At 37.3% G+C, this 17357-nt stretch overlaps 1 pseudogene; it reads left to right on the forward strand.

Annotated features, from left to right (window-relative positions):
• The first annotated feature begins 227 nt into the window (after positions 1-227).
• Positions 228-10365, forward strand: LOC131400696 (odorant-binding protein-like; annotated as a pseudogene).
• The last annotated feature ends 6992 nt before the right edge of the window (positions 10366-17357 follow it).

The following is a 17357-nucleotide window of genomic DNA, read 5'->3' on the forward strand; positions in this document are numbered from 1 at the left end:
CGTATTGTGATCCGTCGCTTGTTCTAAAGGTCAAATTTGCAGATCAACTTAAGCTTCTCCTAAAGACAACCTCATTATTCAAAGGACAGGATGCCATAAAAGCTCATCACTGCCAAACAGGATATTATAAGAAGATTTACACATAACTAAGGTCTTGTTATTAACAACCGTTGGTTCATTATGTGTCGTGTCAACAGGCCACTAGTATAAAAAAGGGCACAAATTCAGATTCTCTCCAACAACTGGCACACTCTCAGCTCCTCCAGAAGAAGGTCCACAAGCACCAACGGAATGAAGATTCTGCTGCTGACTCTTGTGCTTGGTCTGGTCTGTGCTGCCCAGGAACCTCAGCCGGACATCGATTACTCACTGGTACCAGGGGTCGGCTGATCTGGGAGGAGGTCTTGGTGGGGTGTGTGTGTGTGCGCGTCCGTTTTGGAATATTTATACGTGTATCCAAATTTGTGTACACCTAAGCCTAGCCATCTACCTCCAACTCTGAATTGCTCTATTAATTGGCTCCTTCCACATGTCTGCTGTACTTGTCTTCTATTGTCTCCGTATTGTCTATATTATCTATCAATTGGCTGCTTAGGCGTTTCTACTGTACTTGTATAAGACAAGAAGAACCAGGCAGAGAACTGTTGGATTAGAGTTCTACTTTGACAACAGACCTTAAGCTATTTCAGAAATATCTCCCTTTCTTGATTTACCATTGACTTGGGTTTTCACATTATTTTATAAATCCTGCTTCGTTTAACAAAGACAGTTTTGTGCTGATGAAAAAGGGAAAGAAAACTCAGGGTGGATGATGCCAGAAAAGAACAGCATGACTACAATTTCTGATGGGAACTTTGCTTTCAGTTTTCAGGAGAATGGAAAACCATTTACGCCGCATCCAGTAACATCGAGAAGATCAGTGAGAACGGACCGTGGAGGGCTTTTGTCCGAAGACTTGATTTTGACAGTGAGGGTAACACAATCTGCTTCACGTTTTTTGTCAAGTAAGTAAAAATAACACAGAACAAACACACATATAAGTGCTCGACCCTGAGAGAGGGTCTGTCTGACTTCTATGTTTGTGTTGAAATATCTGTATGATGTTAGAGAGCATGGCTCTCTGAGTTGTGTGCTTAGAAGTGTCTTTGGAGGGATCGCATCAGTTCCAGTACCATCCTCTAGAGAATGTCCTGGAGCATTTGCTTGGAGCACAAAGAGTCACAGAAGGTCCACGTCCACTGGAATCATCTCATTAAAGAAAAGAGGACAAAAGCAGCCACGAGTGCATAGATTCCTCAAACCCTACAGTTCCTTCCACTAGCCTGAATCTTTCATGGAGAATTTGTAAAGGGTGGTTCACATTTAGGGGAACTGTGATCCCAAAGAGTGTGAGCAGGTGGATAACACAAAATGATCTCTACCCTGAAGAACTTACTGATAGTAATTTTTAACCATCACTAAATTTGTTAGAGCCTTCATTGCTTCGAGGATTATATATGAAATGCTCACCATAGTGCAGGCATTTTATTAAGAACTCCAAAGACTTATTTCACCAAGCGTAATACCCTGTACAGCCATCCATGTTGTTGCAAGTGATAAAGTTACCTTCTTTTTTATGTTTGACTAATATTCCTTTGGATATATATACCACATCTTCTTTATCCATTCATCTACGGATGGACACTTAGGTTGTCTCCGTGTCTTGGCTATAGTAAATAATGCCGCCATGAACAAACAGATGCGTATATCTTTTCAAATTAGTGTTTTCGTTTTCTTTGGATGAATTCCCAGAAGTGCAATTGCTGGATTATTTGGTATTTATTTCTTCAATTTTTTAAAAAACCTCCATACTGTTTTCCATAGTGGTTGTACCAATTTACATTCCCACCAAGAGTGTATGAGGGTTCCCTTTTCTCTACATCCTCACGGACACTTGCTATTTGTTTTCTTTTTGGTAAGATGTATTCTGACAGGTGTGTGAATGTGGTTGGATTTGCATTTCACTTACAATGAGCGACAATGAGCATCTTTTTATGTGTCTGTGGGCCATCTTTGTGTCTTCTTTAGAAAAATGTCTGTTCAGATCCTCTGCCCATTTTTTAATCAGATTGTTTGTTTTTTATATATAGATTTCTATGCGTTCCTTATGGTTTTGATTTGCATTCACTTGATGGTTAGTGACGTTGAGCATCTTTTCCTGTGTCTGTTGGCCATCTGTATGCCTTCTTTGCAAAAATGTCTATTCAGGCCCTCTGCCTAATTTCTAATCAAATTGTTTGCTTTTTGGTAGAGTTGCATAACTTCTTTATATACTTTGGATATTAACCCCTTATGGAATATAACATTTGCAAATATCTTCTCCCATTCAGTAGGTTGCCTCTTTATGTTGTTGGTGGTTTCCTTGACTGCACAAAAGCTTTTTAGTTTGATGTAGTCTCATTTGTTTATATTTTCTTTTGTTGCCCTTGTCTGAAGAGACACATCCAAAAAATTTTTTGCTCAGGTTGATGTCAAAGAGCTTTACTACGTGTGTTTTCTTCTAGGAGTTTTATGGTTTCAGGCTTTACATTGGAGTCTACAATCCATTTTGAGTTTGTTTTTGCATATGGTTAAGAAGTGGCCTGCAATCATTAGCCACTCCAACATTCTAATATGTGTATTCTAATGTGTTTATTTAGTTCCTTTTCTTATGTATACTTAAAATTAGGCACATTTTATGTAAACACGTGTACTTCTACATTTTTATAAGAGTTCTTAATTCACAAAAGAACCTGAATATGAGAAGGTGAAGAAACTTTTTTTGAGGGGGGTCTTCATTGGTCAAAATAGAGTCAGGTATATTGATTTTAAACTAATAACAATACTGTGTGTGAAGTTCTATAACAATAGTATAAACTACTTTATAATTTACTAGAGGATATTTATAAATTACTAGAGGATACTATGTTAAGTGATAAAAGGTGGAAAGAGTGCATTTTCTTCAAACAATGAAAAATGATGGCAGTGAAAGAATCTAAAAAGTTACACAAGAAACATGATATATATAAGATGCTTTTGAAGGTGGAATGGGCGTCTCAGACAAAAAAGTAGGAAAGGGAGAAATATTGGCATAATCAGAGATACCCAGTTATTTAACAAAATGTGCTCAGGAAAAAATGAATAGGGATAGAACACTACACAAAAAACATATGGAGGTAATTATAGAAGTTGAGATTTAGAAAGAAACTTAGAGTGAGTTCTGAGGGATGTTAAATGTCAAAGTATTAGTTTTTAACTTTCCCCACTAGAAATGGGTACGTACTGAAGTACGCAGAAGCAGTCAAAGTCTCCTTCTTTCTGATTATGCTTCCCGTATGAACGCGTGAAATAAGGAAGAAACAAGGTTTTGATTCTCAAATTTCATTCTGAAGTTTCAAATTGACCATATAAATCCATGGACATGCCCTTAAGCTGAATGAGAATACTTTTGGAATTTTAGATCAATCTCTCGCTCTCTCTCTCTCACAGACATACAAAGACACACACACACACACACACACACACACTCACACACATTTGAAATTACTGCTGAATTAGTAACACCTGTAATCACATATGTTGATGATATTGCCCAGAAAAACAATTATTTCCACACTAACATTTAAGTTTAAGCAGAAGAATCCTAGGATAAAAACACGAAGCAGGAGAAATTATTGAATCAATGAAATGTAGGGTATCTAAAAGCATCATTTTGTGCTAAGAGATCCATTGCCCATATAATTAAAATATGTATTTATATTGTATGTGGAAAGTCAAATGTTAATTTTTATTTTTTGCAGTCCTTCAAATCCAGATATAATCACATCGAGAAGTAAGCATAGCTTAACATGTCAAAATAGTTTGGCAGTATAAAGAGAAAATTTGCAAAGAAGCAACTCTAGGAGGAAACAGAAGATTTGAAGGAAACATTTCTATACTTACAAATACCCGAGCAAACTTGCTGTCTGGAAGAAAGTTGTGAGAAAGGGGCCAAAAGTAAAGAGAGAATATTAGGAATTTGGGAGAGATTGGAATTCAAGTGAAAGGGGGTACAACTCTTCCTATGGAGAAAAAATTAAGCACAGACACAAAAAATCGTTTGTTATAAGAAATTGAAGGAAGTCTGTTTTGAAGACCTAAATTCTAAATATATAAGTGGGATTCAAGAATCTCTCACTCTCTCCCTTCACTTACACACACTCATGCAAACACAGACACATAGTTTGAAGACTAAAAACATTAAGAAAAAAACTAAAAAGATTATACTTGGAGAGATTGCTTCATAAATATATATAATTGGTTATATTATATATAATATATAACTACTTGTTTACATATAATCAAAATATCTTATCCCAGTAGATATACTTGTGAGTTTTCAGCCATTTTTTTAAGAATACAGGATTGTCTTTTTGTTTGTCCTATTCACAATTTTTGTGTGCTATGTTTAATTGACTTTACCTGTGGCCACTCTTTTTGAAATCGTCCTTATTTCAGTGTATTTCCATGGAATTATGTGCACACTTTTGAAGGGTGTAGTTCAATGAGTTTTGACATATGTGTGAGCTTTTGTCACTACTACCATAGTCAAGTATAGACCTTTTTCATCACCGCAGAAAGGTCCCTTTCTTTCCCCCCCTTAAATGTCTACCGTCTAGACTTAGACAACAACTGATCTGCTTATTCTTGTCTGCTCTAGAACTTCACGAGATGGAATTATACTCTATGCATCTTTTTCCACTCTCTCTCTTTTTCCACGCTTCTCTCTCTTAGCATAACACTTTAGAAATTTATCCATGTGGCTGCATATACAAGTAGTCATTTTTTCCATTGCCAGTTTGGATATATGAAAACTGTACATTTTCCGGTTGTTAGACAATGCTGTTTCCACGTTGTGGTTATTTTGAATAACTTTGATGTGAATAGCTCTGTACTATCTTTGTGTTGACATGTATTTTCATTTTTCTTGGGTAGGAGTGGAATTGCGACATCATAGTATTTGTGCATATTTAATAATATTGGATGATTTATTTAAATTAATGACATTGATTTAATTTTCTCTAAGTGTTTTCACATAAGAACTTTCTGTTTTGATTGCATTCAACCCATAATTTTTTTCTCGTGTTTGTCGTGCATTTTTGTCTATTATATTATCTAAGAAATCTTTGCCAGGGCTGTGAGAAACACTAAGGTCTGTCTTGATAGCTATTCCCCTCAGTTTCGAGAAAACATTTCAAGCTAGGGCTTGTATATTCCCTCCTTCTTCTCTAAAATTTTGCCTTTCTCCATGTTTTCCGGGCTTTCCACATGACCTGTTTTGTCTCGCCCCTGGTCTTTGGGTCTGCTGCTCTGACCCCTTGTGTCGACAAAGATATTCTAACCACCTAGAGATCTTTGATCATGGACAACATATGTCTTATCTTTCGAAAGTCAGTGTTTATAGGCACTAGAACCATACCTGACACAGAGTCAGATGAGGGTGAAACAAAGAAAGTCCTAATTATAGATCAATTTTTCATTATTTTTAATGATCAACTTCAAGATGTTTTCTTTTTAAGGGTCGATGGACAATGCACAAAAATGAATACCGTGGCAACAAAAGCAAAAAAAATGTTTACGTTTGTAGTTGTAAGTATGAGTATTTTACTGATAAAGTTATATTAGGGTTGAAACCTTGGGCTCAAAGTCTATTCAGAACTTTATATATCTGAATTCTAGTTCTACTCATAATTAAAAGTGTGACCAGGCAAAGTCCCTAAATTTTCCAAGCACTTCATTTTCAGGGAGTGTGCTGAGAACTTTTATCTCATAAGATTCTCAGGTATATGAAAGTGTTTCGAGATAATTTAAAACGATCTGTGGAACTAACGTCTAATGGGTCTTTCTTGAGTTTAAATATCAATGTCATTTTCCTTTATCATAACATTTTAAAAACTAATCTTAAAACATCTTAATCCATTCAAGGTATGGTTTGATTTGCTTAAATCTGAAACAAGTCACAGTAATTTAAACAACAAGCACATTTCTTCGTATACACAGCTTCTGTTAGAAGCAATGGAGATGTTGCTGAAAAGATTATCTGTAAGTTCTTTAATGACCTCAAACAATATTCCAAAATTTTAAATGGCTTAACATATAAATATTTGATTAAAATTTAAATGTACGTAAACCTGTGGTTCCAGCCCTTGACAAACATAAAAAATGCACAATGGCTATGCAATGAACACACAAATAAGTAAAATATACATCTGATGCTTTGTCCTACACTTTCATGAATAACTGTCCTTTTATATTGCCAGTAGTTTTTTTTTTAATTATGTTTTTATTTTGCCTGTCCCTATGTTATTTGATCCTTTGTCTGAATCATGAATGTTTCCTACCATCTCCTATAATTTCCTCCGTTCTTGTAGTCTTTTTTACATGGATTTGACACGGCAACTCAAGGAGGGAGAGAAATGAAGTGACCTGGACTTATTGTGCAGGCCTCTGGGGAACGAGGCATTGCAATCTCCCCAGCTTCTGCTTTGTAGAAAATATCATGTAACCGTAACAAGCACAATAGCAGCAGTGGCCTTCATAGCAATGTGAGGCTCAGAAGATAGATTTATTTTCGTTGTCTCCATAACGTGCATTACATTTATAAACCTATCTAGCAAGACCTTCTGTAAAACCCTCCTTTGGAAATATATTGTTATAACATATTTGGTACTAAGAATCTGAAAATATGCATAAAATGGGATTTAATTGTCCCGACGTAACCCGAGACTCAAGGACTTACAGTGGGCTTGGGCGAGATTTATCTATGAAACTTTGATGTTCTTACAACTGCTACTTAGTCTTTGGTGTGGTAGACTAGGGATATTTCAGTGGGAAACTCAAATTGGTGCAGTTTTCAATCAAATCCTGATGAGTGATTCAAACAAGTTGCTGTCTTATGGCTAGACCAGAATGAATGCTAGAGGGTTCATTGATAATGCAAAGTAGATCAGTACTTATTCTTTTCCTATAAACATAAGGAGTGGATGGGCATCACTGAGAGATGGAGGTGCAGCCTCCAAGTCGGATCTGAATCAAGTGTTTAGATTGTCACCACCTGCTTATCCTTACAAGTACAATTGATTTCATTCCAAATTATTTTATGTTATGTTTGTGGCAGTGATAAATATGTTAAGCAATACAACTAGATTAAGGGGCAGAGGAAATTCAATAATTTACATGAAATGTTTAGAAGTTGTCTGGCACAGGGTAGGTACTCAGTACACAATTACACAGTGTTGTCAATGGTAAATTGATTTCAATCCTAAAGAGAAACCAATTCATTTCTTGTATAAGGGAAATGACAAAGGATTTTTAAACTTGAAATTGATAATATGCCATATAATAACAAGCTCATGTTGTTTAAAGAAAGGTTGGCTTCATTAGAACACGTGTTTTAGAAAACACATCAGTAGACTAGAAGATGGGAAGTGTTTAAGTCAATAAGAAGTGGGCAATAAGGAAAATTCTTCCCTACTTTTGTTCCTGTCAAAATCCATTTTAACATTCACTGTACTGTTGGAGTGAAACAAAAATCAATATAGTAATCACTGTTACTAATAAGCTAAGTAGGCCATGATAAATCTAAGCAGCAATAAATTAATTACCTGTATATAAATACATACATACCTTCTCTCTCTCTCACAGATGCAGGGAAAACCATTTTCCGAATTCTTGAATTTTCAGAAAATGCTATAATAGTATGTTTTGTCAATGAAGATGAAGAAGGCCTGATCACCGAAATAATTGCATTATTTGGTATGTATTATATCCTGACCATATCCCCAGAGTCATTGTCATAGAACACTTCCATTGCCAGCAATTTTATTCTGATAATCAGTGTGTATTGACATCATTCATTACTAACGACACAAGGACTAGGTCTATGTGTTCATTAAGTTAAGGACCCTGGAACATAATCTACAAAGAAAAGTGAAAAGAAGAGCTGGTAGGGGCGGGAGATATCAGATCATCAGGCCTTTAAAAATAATTTCAATCTGTTAAAATCATAACAACTGAGTTTTATGAGAACTACTTTATTAACAGGTAGACTAATTTCAAGCCGTGGCGAATAAAGTGGACCTCAATTCCTTCTTTTTATGACAGTTTTTCAAATACATTCTAAGCCTTGGACCTGAGCTTTTAGAATGAACCTTGATCGTGTTTAGTCCTTCCGTTGATCGTGTTTAGTCCTTCCAATACATTGTCCTCATGAAATTGAGAATTTCAACCCCTGAGTAGTCACAGAGGGGCACGGAGGATGTGCCTTAACATTGAGGATAATAGGTTTCTATTTGGAAAATATATGGGTAGACCTGTGGTCTACTAAAAGAAAAAGTTGTCTCCCATTACTACGTGCGGCAGGGCTGAAGTATCTCTGTAGGTGAGAATCGAGTTTCCAGGTTATTTGGGTCCAGCACAAGGCAAGAATGTCAGGTATGGGTTCCAAGAGGTTGTCAGAGAGGCAGCAGATGAGCTATTCTGGATCTTTGGGCCCAAAATTCATGGAGCTCCTGATGTGTCTCTGGAGTCCTGCTGATGTGGGAGCGTTGGGCTGGGATTCACTCCTCCATGGACCTGAGTCAGGCAGCTGACACTGTGACATGGTGAAGTTAACTATCTGAGACTCTGTTAAATTATTCCACACGAAGACCTGATTTGCACATACGTTATTCTCATTCATGGATCCAGAAATTCTTAGTTCTAATGGGCAAATTTCTGCTTTATACATGGTGATTTTCAGGAAGAGAAAATGATAATAATGAGGAAGATATTGAGAAGTTCAAGGAGTTGACTAGAGAAAAGGGGATTCCAGAAGAAAACACTTTGAATATCATCAATATTGGTAATGTGAATTTATTTTCTTCCTGAATATATCATTCACCTGGTATGTAAACATACTATCAGGAAACAAGTTGATTCATTTTAAATTTCCTTTTCCATGAATTATCTTCTATAAAATCTGTTATTTAAGAAAAAGAAAGTCTTAGAATACTGACAAATGGTATTGATCAGTGGCTCTCTTTCTCCTGTTCCTTACTTTTCTCATCCTCAGATGACTGTCCTACAATTGACTGAAAACAAGGACCTGAACACTCCGAAATGTAGTAAGTAAGAATGATGTGTTAACAGCGCTGCTGTATCAAGTGATTCAATAAACAGACATTGTGACTTCACATGGGCCATATTTATTCAGTAATTATTTTTGTCCCAATAACTTAAATTATGTCACTAGAGAACTTTATTCTGTTATATTAGGTTATTTTGCTTCTCCTGACCCCTATTAAATTGCAAACTGGTTGAGTGGATTGATGCTGAAGCAGTTTTGGTGACAAAGCATCATCATGCAAGAACCATGGAAATGTTACTCATTTAGAGAGAAGCAGGAATGGCCAGAGGTTGGTGGTGACCACTGGAAAATAGTTAGTTCTCCACTCATTCCTGAGTGGTTGTCCATATACATGACTACTTCATGACAACTGGGCTCCAAGAGAACTCACCATTCCTACAATCACAATGTTGAATTTTGTATAATCATAACCGCCACATTAGAGGCCTTCCAACCAGATTCCCTGAAACATGCATTCGTTTAATTTTACCTTCATAAGATGATTTCATTAAAGAATGATCTGTAATTTCCTAAAATGTCATAGCCTCAGAAGATGACAATGAAATAGGCTAAAGCATGAGTTGTTGTTTTTTTTTTCATCTATTGGGAAGAGATGGGAAAAAAGCCCCAAAAATCATTAGCTTTCTGGGTGAATATAATGTCTTAAAGGCACAGACCCTTGGGATTTAGAGGAGAGGAGTGTAACTCGGATCCTATAAATCATTCTTAGGTGTGTCATCCCCATGAACATACATCATGTAATCAGGAAACCCCTGGGATGTGTCCTAACCACAAAAAATGCACCATGTGTACATCCTGGAAAAATTCCAAATGGATCCTGTTATACCATAGAGATGGAGAACATTAAGTTCTCCTGCAATTAGTCCACTGGGTGAACTGAAAGCTCCCCTAACCTTTGACACTCTACTTCCTGAGGCTCACCCCTGGCACCGTGTCATACGGTCGACTCAACCTTGTCTCCTGTTTTCCTCACCTACAGAACCTGTGACTGGGGACCAGGCGCATCATCTTCTCTATGGAATCAAGACCAACAATCTGAAGAAAACATTCTTTGTTCCTGTTGAACATCATCTTTCTCTCTCTATAAATGTACTCTCCTTCCCATTTCATCTCTTCCAGTCACCATTCACGTCCTGTATGGTGTTACTGGATCTCTGAGTGTGTAAATAAATTGATTTAATATGCACACTAGACATGTTTGTGCAGAAAGTCACTTAATTTTAAAAATACACAAATATCCACTTTAAATACAGCTATCCAGGAAGATGTGCCTTCAATAGGATTGATCTCCCATAAGAGACAATTCTGATTAGGATTAAATACAGAAATCTTACAGGTATCAATGTGAGAGTGACAAAGCGCATAAACCCACATGGGGAGGGGGAAAGGGTTACGGATATTTTTATTGTCAAGTGATGAGGCGTCTGGTCAAAAAAAAAGTCCCTAGGAGGCTTCTTATCATCACAGAGAAAGGGACATGTTTGCAACTCGCTGAGATCTACACAGAGATACTCTATGTCTTGTATCATAATTGAGGGGACAACAGTACTATGACATCTGCATCACCTGTGAAGTTGAGTTAAAAACTGGTATTTCTTTACAATGGGTCAGTAGTAATCAAAGATGGGGCAGCAGCCAAGACATGGTCCAGTCATAGAGTTATAAGGTCAATGGAGTGCTTAGAGGATCAATACTACTGAGAGTTCAGTTAGGGAGATGTAGCTACAAACACAGTATGCAACATCTAAAGTGGTGTGCCATTCCAGTATTTTCCAAAAGCAGAAGACACTAGGAGTTCTAAGGAATGGCCATTCCCACCATAAGCGGCAGAGCATATTGATCAACTATCCATGATACACAAGGTGTTTATCATCTAAGACATCTAGCACGCTGAATGGCGACCTTATTCCAAAGTTGGGGCCAAAGTCCCGAGATATGGTCCATGCACTGGGAAAATGGAAGTAGAGCTAAGCAATATTTAACAGAACAAATAATGTTAGTTACTGGAACAGATGTGGCCTCCAAATGGACTACAGTTTGCAAATGTCAATGGCATCAATAATGAAGATTTTTATGGCTTTAGCTGGAAGTAATGGAGATGTCAAGGGCAACAATTGAATTTTCCCTCTGGCATAAAAGAATGTATGCATTCCGAGGTCTGACTGTGGTCATCAGAGTGTGTCTGGAAATCCTGGATTGGGTGGGTGGATATACACGTAGTCCACAGAATAGAAAGTGTGGGAGGTGAACGTAACCTGAATATCTTAAGGAATGTTCAATGGTAAGAACTGGCATAAAGACTTAAAACATTGTAAAATTTTATATGTGTGTGTGTGTGTGCATGTGTGACCAATATAAGTAATAAAAAAGAGGTTATCACCACAAATCCTACTGAAATAAAGAGTATAGTATGAGAAAACTGTAGACAAAGGTATGTCAACAAATTTGACATTTTGGATGAAATGGACACATTTCTTGAAAGATATGGTACCAAAATTGACACAAGATGAAACAGAACATTTCTACAGTCCTTTATCTATTAAAGAAATTGAATCTGCCCTCAGAGAATTTTCCATGAAGAAGTTGTAAGTCCAGAGGATTTCACCAGTGAATCCTTCCAAACATGCAAAGATACAGCATGAAACTTAGACAAAGTTTCCAGATTGACAAGGTGAATGAAGCCCGTCCTACTCCTTTTATGCGGTTGGCATATTTAAATCCCCAAATCTGACAAAGACATCTGTGCATACATGACCACATGTGTTCATATGAAAATATCACCCATGCCAACCTGCTCCTTATGCCCCGAGCAGCAGTAGGTACCCCCAACTGCCTGGTATAAATTCTACATTATACATATGTATGCAATTTCATTATCAAACAGACCTAGTAACATATTAGTGCAGTCTTTGTTTTACACAGACATAACATCAGAAATAAAATATAAAGAGAATCATATTGCTGTTTTGCTCACATAGTAATCTTTTTAGAGATTATTCATATGTTGATTTATGGAGATCTAATTTATTATTTTAATTTCTTACATTTTCCATTTTGAAGGTGTCATAACTACCAGACTGTTAAATTTATATTTAAACATTTCAATGTTACAAAAAACAAATGAGTGAATGATTTTTATATGTATCAATATTTTAAAATTGATGCATTTTGTGAATGCATTTTGGAATTTTGATAAATACAACCAGATTGTCCTTTCAAAACTTCTCTGTATTTTCTGTTCTCACTTCTCACCATCTTCTGCCTGGAGGTACAAATTTAAGTCACTTTTCCAACTATCGTCAGAGCTTTGCTCAGAACCCTTCCCTATGGAGACAGAGCCCCGTTCGAAATTGGACTCCCCTCCCAGTACACTCCATGTCCTACCTGGGATTATTTTTCATCTCAGAATTAGAAACAGGTGATGTATTTGGCAACTACTGGCTAGCTTGTTTGTATTCTGCCTTCTTTCTCTGGAAGATCCCTCACTGAATCATGCACTGAGTCTGTCTGTTCCCTGCTGAACGTTGAGGTTAGGCTGTTGTGGACACATCACATGCGCTGCATCAGTGTTCATTGAACACAGACCAAGCCGGGACAGTAGGAATCTTACAGAACACACACTCTTCATAATGTGTCCTTGGACAAGTTTATGGTATATTGGACTGTAATATATTTTCTAGGGTATTACGGTAAGAGAACAAGAAAAATCAAGTCATTCTGCAGAGAACTGAGTCCTGTCCTGTCATTGAGTGCATACAACCTGATAAGGGCCGGTATGCGATTCAGTGTTGCTGACACAGGCTTTTACTTCAAAATAGGAATTAAAACTCAAGAAGAGCATGGAAAAAAGCAGTTCCTATTTAATTGATAATAAAGGTTTTGATAAAGGACTATGTCCAGGGACTGACTGACTAAAATATCACCACAGGAATAGAGGGCCCATCAGTTAGTAAAACAAATATACAGTCTGAAATTAAAACAAAGAACAAACAAACAGAAACCAAGTGAAAAACACCCACACAGGAACATGAAACCAAAGTAAACAGTGAAAGAGACAATGGGAAATTTCTTTCTGGATGCTGCCCTCTCTGACATTTGTGGGATATCATAGGTAGTCCTCTCCATATCTATTTGTATGCCTAAAAGTTTGCAGAAGTTTCCCAAAAAATTAGGAAGACCATGGAACATCAGATTTTCGTGTGTGTGTTTCTTTTTCTCTCCACATGGATATCTTAAGCTATTCTCAAAGGCAAGCATGACCTGAAAGGAAGCTCCAAGGAGTGAGGATTTCCAGTGAGAAAATTTGAGATAAGGTACCAATGTTGGTTCTTCCATTCACATTTCATGTTTATCTGTTCTTTGTCTGGGCTGTTTGCCACCTCAGAGTGTTTTCAAACAACAATGACATTTAATGGGAAAATGGTGGTCCTTTCCTGAGTCAGACTCATGAGGCACCCTTGGAAGATATGCTGAAATATACAACATGGGCAATTATTTAATAGAATCATCCCCATTTTCTGTTAATTTAAAACAGTGCCTGTCAAATAGGAACATGTTCAATAATGCCCTGTTCATCCGTTTCCGGGGAGGACTGCCCTAAATACCAATATGCGTGTCTTTCTTCCTTCTTTAAAAAACATTCCCATTTGTCTTATTGAACCCATCATGATTCTCTTTCCCTTTCTTCCTGTGTCTCAGGTACAACTAGTCATACAGTGGGGATGCTGCTAGACAACTACTTCCTTCTAAACGCACCTTGGCCAGCCCACTCCTGCCTACTAGAGCCTTGCTTGCTTCATTGCCCAACTAACTGTGCTGACAAGAACCCCTTCTATTTCAGCCATAATCTAGTGAGTTAGGTTGAAAGACTCTTGAACATGGCCCTGGATTCTAGGTTCTTAGAAGCTACTTTAGTATTTCTTTTCACCAAGAAATATCCTTATTATACAGCAGCATGGCCTAAACTTGCCCAATCAAAAAATATGTATATATCCTGGGGGACACACTGACTCATCCATCAACCAGTTCTAGGCACTGAGGATGCAGTCAACACCAAAAGTTCAAAGACCATGACACTGTGGAATTACTCTTTAGAGACTGCTTATAGGGAAAAAAAAAAAAGAAAAATGAATACAGTTAAAAAGGGAGAGGAGTCATGGAGGGTTGGGGGATTTGCATACTGTAGGGATGGGCAAGCGTCTGAGTCACAAGGATCCAGTGTAGCTGAAAGAGAGGAACAGAGGAGTCGAGTAGCTGCCAATGGGTTCGGAAAAGAGCAGATCGTGGAGGGACTTGCAGGCTATTATAGGGTTTGGGGTTTTAGTCTACGTGAAGGTTACAGGTTAACACATGTTAACCAGGATTTGTCAACCTTGGCCTGATCGGCACTTGGGGATGAATAATTTATTATTAGGGGCTGTCCTGTGCGTTGTAGGATGTTTAGCAACATAGTTAATCTCTACCCACTAGATGGAAGGTATATCACCCCTCGTTCCCATGGTGACAGCCAAAGTTGTCATCAGACATTTCCAGTTGTCTCTTTGGATGGCACAGTGACCCCTGGTTAGAGCCAATACCCTATAGACAGTTTTAGAAAGCCTTGCTCAGATCTAGTCAAACCAAACCCCCTGGATAAAGCCTAGAAATCTGCATTCTGGGGAAGCAGAACCCAAGAGGACTCTTAAAAGTAGACAAGCTTTGGAAAGACGGTTCTAAACCTTGCTACTGAAAAGTGTGGTTTTAAGACCAGAAGCAATGACATCTCTTGGGTGCTTGTTAGAAAAGTAGACATCCAGGCACAGCTTTACACATGCTCCATCAGAACCAGCATTTTCAAAAGCACCCTCTGGCGATCACCGAGCATGTTTCTATTTGACAGGCACTGTGTTGGAGAATTTCGACAGGATAGAATCTCAGAAAGTAGTCTTGTGGATAATGATCTCATCTTAGAGTCTAAGTACATTGGATCATTGGTCAGGAATGTTGAGGAAACAGGGTGCTTCTGGTACCCAGGGTCAGATCTTCCCTGCACTCTGTAGAAAGGAGAGGTGTGATCTAGGAAGGTGAAAACAAAGATCACAGAGACAGCAGAAAAAACAAACAAAAACTTGTAAAGTGGAGAAATATCCTACATAGATACAGAACCCTGGACAACGTTGAGAAGGAAAGACCAGGAAGATCTACATCGGTTACCTTAAACATTATTTATTGGATTACAGGTGTTCACGTTTGTGTCAGAGGGCACTGTTTTTATTTATCACTCTGTTACTCACATTTTGACCAATATTAATGAAAGATAGTTGGGACTCGAAGGTCATATGACTTCCTTTAAGAATAAAATAAAAGGATAAAGAGGATCTAAAGACCAAGATGTTGTGATAATCTCTTAGAATAATGAGTCTTTATTCTCCCCTTGATTGGCAGTTAGAATGATTTTCCTAAGAAGGCGTGTTCTTAGGATATATTCCCAGGAAACACGTGTTGCTAGGACTCCAGTGGAAAAAGCTTGGAATGTTAGAGTTATATAAGAAAAGATATAGAGGGTGAAAATAGGTAGAATAGTATGTTAGCTGGGATTATACCTGTACTAAAAACTATCCAAATCAGGGAAGTGATGGGGAAAATTTATGAGGACATTGTGAGACATGAGACCTTTCTATTTTATAGTCTTTGCAATAGGAGGTTACATAGGACAATACACAAAGTAATAAGTGAAACAAAGAGAAAAATAAATCTTGGAACCAAGAAAAAAGAAAACAAAAATGAGAAAGACAATAACATTGAACAAACAGTCTTTGTCCACTCTGAGTAGGAAGGCAAGTGGCCAATTAAAGAAATATGGTGAAGACTCCTTCCAGCCAAGTTCTCCTCAAAGGGCAGACAACAAACAAAGAGAAGTGTTCTGAGGCTCTGAGGTGCCCCTGGAGCAGGTAGATGCCCCGCGTCAATATGATGGGTGTTTTCACTCAGCTGACGTGGAAATCATGAGAGCACCATTGTTTGTTAATTTTTAAGGTATGATCAAAATATATTTGTAGGGTATCTATCTGAGACATTAATGGGAAACAAATAAAGATACATGAAAGTAGGAGAAAAAAACAAAAGAAGAGGTTCTTTGGTTGATTGGATGTCATTGAAAATAGCCAGTTGTACAGAAGGAGGAGGAAATTTGTGTTTTCCTTTCAAATTTCTAAAAATTGGGGAACTATTATAACTCTTTCTTGCTTCCCTGTAGAAACAATTGATTCAATGATTAAATAATATATTGAAGACCAGATTCTTACAAAGCTGTTAGGAAAATGGCACAATGAAAGTGAATTGTTCATATGCTTTTCTTCCAATGAGGTTATTGGGCATTTACATGGAAAGTCCTCTTAGTACAAAGGACGAAAGAGCCTGCTTCAGGGAAGAAGGAGGTGATCAACATTTTGTGCTGATATGATCTGCTCAGAGGAATAGATGACTTGCCTGGGGTCTCTTAGGAAACCTAAAATCTGAGGAAGTCTGCGTAAACTGTCACCCAAAGAAAATGGATTACTAGTTATTCTGAGAGATTGTCATGAATGCTTGGTCTTTGGAGCCTAAGCATTATTTTATTTTATTCCTAAAGGAAGTCATATGACTCTCATGTCCTAACTGTCTTTTGTTTAATATTTTCCAAAATGTGTGTAAGGGAATGGCGAAAATGAAATAAAACCAAACAAAACAAACCTGTTCCTGGGAAGGGACAGGAACATATAGACAATGGATTTTCAAAAATATACGGAAGAAATTCAGTGGAAAAGAATAGTCTTTTCAACAAAACTTGCTGGAAATATTAGATATCCATATGCAAACAATAAGGAAAAAAAAGAAACTTCAACCCATACTTTGCCCCATATAGTAAACTCAAAGTGATTCATAGACTGTATGTAAGATCTAAAGCTACACAAATTCTGGAAGAAAATATAGGAGAAATTCCATGACCTTGAGTTACACCATTATTTCTGAGATAAGATTCCAAATCATGATCCTTGAGTGAAAACAATAAATAAATAACCTGACCTTTATGAAAAGGAAGATATTTGGGTCTTTGAGGAAGGCCTTAAGGGAATGGAAAGAGAAGCCACAGACTCGAAGAAAATATTTGCAAATCTTCTATCTGAAATAGGACTTGTATCTAGAATATACAAAG

This window comes from Diceros bicornis, chromosome X, assembly GCF_020826845.1.
Source record: "Diceros bicornis minor isolate mBicDic1 chromosome X, mDicBic1.mat.cur, whole genome shotgun sequence".
Taxonomy (NCBI): Eukaryota; Metazoa; Chordata; class Mammalia; order Perissodactyla; family Rhinocerotidae; genus Diceros; species Diceros bicornis.